Source organism: Penaeus vannamei, chromosome 7 (assembly GCF_042767895.1).
Source record: "Penaeus vannamei isolate JL-2024 chromosome 7, ASM4276789v1, whole genome shotgun sequence".
Classification (NCBI taxonomy): Eukaryota; Metazoa; Arthropoda; class Malacostraca; order Decapoda; family Penaeidae; genus Penaeus; species Penaeus vannamei.
Window position 1 is genome coordinate 48,525,805 of NC_091555.1, and position 5,000 is coordinate 48,530,804.

The following is a 5,000-nucleotide window of genomic DNA, read 5'->3' on the forward strand; positions in this document are numbered from 1 at the left end:
ACCTTATAGACTCAGGCAGCAAGCAGTACATATAATGCTGATGTTGTATATAGATACCTAGATTACTAATTTTAACAGTATGGTAATCCACTAAGATGACTTAGTTGACAAGACATGACTGACTGGAGGTGGGAATAAGACAAATTATTAGCCATAAAAGAAAGAAAAAAAAATTAAATCATGAGTTTACAGAGCACTAAGATTTGTCATACCAATACCATATCAAGAGACCCTTGGCTTTATATTTTGATCTCACAGAGTCAGTGAAGGGAAGGAAAAGTGGGTTAAGGCATACATGCTCAAGTGTATTGCTGTACAGGTACTATCAGGAAGTGTATTGCTAACTGAATCTGGAGTTTTGAGATATACACATGCAAGCACTCTTACTTTTCTCTTGACCTTGATAGTATATATATTTTTGATGAAAAACAGTTACATTGGATATGATTTGATTAGATATATGCTATACTCTCATAAAAAAACAAGGTTTAAATACACTTTCTTCTGTGATTATTGAAAGTATTTGGTTAACATTTTTTTGTGAATCTGACTTGAAAAAAACTCAAATTCTTTACTTGTGAATATAAAAACATTTGAAATTTGAATATACTAAAGGATATTTCTGTGATGGAAGGCGTATTAATATAGAATATGATATAATCTTATGTGCACGTATAAAACGATTTTACTGAACTACAGGCATTGGGTCTACCACTTCCAAGGTATAAATTAAGGCCTGAAAAGGATGCTTGTAATTCTTGATAGCAAATACTATTCAGTATTTTTATTATTATTGTATAAATCTAAGTTGTCAGTGACTGGCTAGAGTACTTACACAAGCCTTAAACTTAAAAGACCGCAAAAGTCAAAGACAAAAGGCTAGGAGACAGATGACTATTTCTTTACTTTGCTAAGCATTTACCGTAGTCAGTTTCTCTAGTGTAACGTTTTAGTGTTTGTGCGTATAACACGGGGATTGGTTACCATATTGTAATTTTAAGTTTGCAACAGCATTCTTCTTTTCTTTTTTTTTCCTTTTTTTATTTATTTTCCCTTTAACTTGGACAAAATTGTAAGAAAGTGGTTAAGTATATTTGTATATATTTGTTAATTATGCAAGAATAACAGAATAACACTGTTTGCTTTTCTTAATAGGTGAAATAATTTGGCTGTGAGCTTCGGAATATTATTTCTTGGAGTGATATTTCAGATTTTTGGAATTGGTAAAGCTGCACTTATATCATTGTATGTGAATTCCTGATTTTTGATTTTTATTTTCTTTGTGATTGAGCCTATGACTGTATCATGTATATCAAGTTCAACGTATTGACTACTGGAGGTATCATTGCTTTAAGTTGTTGGATGTCGCAGAATAAGACATTTATGCTCTCATGATGCTGTTTGATCCTTGTTTTGACTGCCGTGTGATTGATTTGTTCAGTCGGTACTTTCCTTTGATTTCTGTTATTTGTTATCTCATATTTAAAAGAGAGGATAATGTGGAAGCAATCAAATCTGGATCAAAGCATATTTTGATAACCAATTTGTATGTCTCTTAACCAAAAGGGGGTTAGGAGTTCACCCTTTCCTTTTATTATAAGTAGAAAGACATTGTGAAGGTATTCTGTACTTACACATAAATCTAATGCAAGGAAATATTCAAAATGAAAAAGCTTTTTATGTTAACTCATTACTCATTTTTCACATTCTTCTTTTCCTTTTATCCTATTCCATCTTACCATTTGTAATTTGCAGACTATAGAGGCTATGCTTTCAAAGATCTTTGGACATTGGCATTAAAGGTTAATAGTGAGGCTTTATTTTAGATTTAAGTATAGAAGGTGCCGAGTGAAGTTGAGCTGACATTATAGCTGTTCAGAAAAGACGCTATGGTAAAGATGAAGAGGCTCTTTGATTTCATCTTTGCTTTCTTGTGAGGACAAGTTGTGATTTCTTGATTTGGGTTATATGGGAGAGCATTGCAAGTCCCTTTGAAAAGATTGAAAAACAAAATAGTTAAAACTGAAAATAATATATGGATATGTATTGGAAAAGGTTTCCTCTTTGTTTGATTTAAAAAGTAAAGATACATTTTTGATGGAAACAAGAAACAGATAATTGGACGTTTTGTATACTTTACAGATAAAGATATAAAGTAAAGGGAATTGTCAATGTTACTCTTGGAACAGCAGCTCTAAGCTTGGCAGTGACTTGAGAGTGTGTGCATGTGTATCTGTATGTTCTATGTATGTGTATGGCACAATTCTAAGATGGCTTACCAATTACATGCCTTTACACTTTGATTGTTAATAGGTAAAACCATTCAATTACCCTCTTCTTAAATTTAGAGATATTTGGTATGTTATCTGTAATGTGTAATTTTAAATTCCACAAAAGTTTGTAAGAAGCAGAAGAAAAATGTACTTAAAAGGGGTAAGATAATTCCATTACGGTGTTCTGTGTTAATACACTTAGGGACTTACTTTGGAATGTGGTTATGATTTGGTGTTTGTCGTCCCATATTCGTTAAAAAGTTTGTGCTTTAACACTTTTGTGAATCTACTGGAATCAAAAGGTGTTCTGTTAAGTTTCCCCCGTAAAGAAACGCATTCATTTGACACATTAAGATCAAATTCATGAGATCATTACCTGCAGATTCGTAAGTTAGAAAGAGCATAGGTACTGCCATACCAATTTTGCCAGTGAACAGCTTAACAAGGTTTTTGAACAATGAGAGCAACCAGTTTGATTTCATATTCATAAATAAATATGTGTATATATATATATATATATATATATATATATATATATATATATATATATATATATATATATATTTGTGTATATTTTTATGTGAATATGTATTTTTTTCCTTTTCTTCTTCACTTTAGACCTCTCAGATTTGGAAATGGGTACAAAGTTTTATGGTTTATATTTCGGAATTATGTATAATATGAGAAGGAAATCACATGTAACTTATCTAGTTGGACTTTGATTGATGGATCATATATATATATATATATATATATATATATATATATATATATATATATATATATATATATATATATATATATATATATATATATATATATATTGCTTCAAAATTGTTAAAGTAGAGACTATCTTTACTGAAACCAATATGAGAAAGCACAATTGCTACTTGACATGTACAAGAAAGGCTTCTTATGTTGCCTTATGACTATGATATAATTTTATTAGAAAAGAAGAAATATTTTTGTCAAACTGCATACTCCCTGTGGAACTCTAGCTAAAACCTTGTGTGTTCAGGCAACTTTGAGACTTAGCAACTAACATGCCCTCTATATACCATATCTTTCATATCATACCATCCTCCATGAAGCTCTGATACCCCATGTTATAACATTTTTTCCTTTTTTTTTTCCTTATGAATGGCTTGATTTTTTTTCTCATTATATTTTATTCAGTAGCCTTTCCTTTAGTCTCATTATGGGTACTGAATTTGTTTTTTTGAGCCAAGACCCCTCACAATCCCCCTTGACTTCAAATATGTTTCATAAACATATTTTAGCCCTCCAGTGAATATTAGTATTTAGTGATTACGTTGAATATTTGACATTAAAAAGAAAAAAAAAATCTTGGGCTCAGTTTGTCCTGCACTGTTACGGTTAACACTCATATTAAACTTCTTACTGGTTAACAAAACCGGTAAATAAAATGTTACATGACAATTTACTCTTTTCTTGTTTATCCTTCTGTATACAATATAGAGGCAAAGGTTATTTTCTGCATTTTATTAAGTCTACAGCAGGTATGACAAATATCTAGTATGTAGACCTGAAAGTATAAAAACAATATTGTACAGAGTTCAATTTTTTGAGAGTAAGATTGTAGCCATCTTTTGGCTATCTTGAAGGTAATATTCCACTCAAGGAGCCAGAAATACATATCAGAGTTTTGTTATAAAATGATGCAAGCATTAACACATTCAGACTCAGGTTTGCTGATCTGCAGTGCAGCCAGATTATAACCAGAAGATATTAAAGTTATTCATGATACAAGCTATTCACGGTACAATATAACGCTATTGATAAGTGATAACTCTATTTTCAAGAATAAGCTGTGGCATACATTGTGTCATTTATAGCTTTTTCAAATGCATAAAAGGAGTGCAGATCATGCACCTTTACATATTAATTATTGACAGTCTAAGATGACGGTACACATGATAGTACACATAATGTCCATGATTGAGTGTTCTAAATATGGTACTGATTCCTGTTCAAAGAAAAAAAAATATATATATATACATAAATATATATATATATATATATATATATATATATATATATATATATATATATATGTATATATATATATATATATATTCATATATATTTATATATATATATTTATATATATATATATTCATATATATATTTATATATATACTTATATTTATATATATTTATATATATTTACATATTTATATATTTATATATTTATATATATATATATATATATATATATATATATATATATATATGTATATATATATATATATATATATTTATATACATTTATATATTTATATATTTATATATTTGTATATTTGTATATTTATATATTTATATATTTATATATATATATATATATATTTATATAGATATATATATATTTATATAGATATATATATATATGTTCTCTCTCTCTCTCTCTCTCTCTCTCTCTCTCTCTCTCTCTCTCTCTCTCTCTCTCTCTCTCTCTCTCTCTCTATCTCCCCCTCTCTCTCTATCTCTATCTCTCTCTCTCTCTCTCTCTCTCTCTCTCTCTCTCTCTCTCTCTCTCTCTCTCTCTCTCTCTCTCTCTCTCTCTCTCTCTCTCTCTCTCTCTTTCACTTATATATATATATATATATATATATATATATATATATATATATATATATATATGTGTGTGTGTGTGTGTGTGTGTGTGTGTGTGTGTGTGTGTGTGTGTGTGTGTGTGTGTGTGTGTGT

The 5,000-nt window shown here is 29.3% G+C and overlaps 1 protein-coding gene across 12 annotated transcripts in view; it reads left to right on the plus strand.

The window, feature by feature from the left end:
* Positions 1-3,713, plus strand: part of LOC113825142 (tyrosine-protein phosphatase vhp-1) — a 157,757-nt gene extending 154,044 nt beyond the window's left edge. For all 12 annotated transcript variants that reach the window (XR_011398668.1, XR_011398670.1, XM_070123854.1 and 9 more), the window contains one exon: positions 1-3,713. This exon is cut by the window's left edge and continues 1,596 nt beyond it. The gene's annotated coding sequence lies outside the window, so the exon portion shown is untranslated.
* Positions 3,714-5,000: the final 1,287 nt, after the last annotated feature.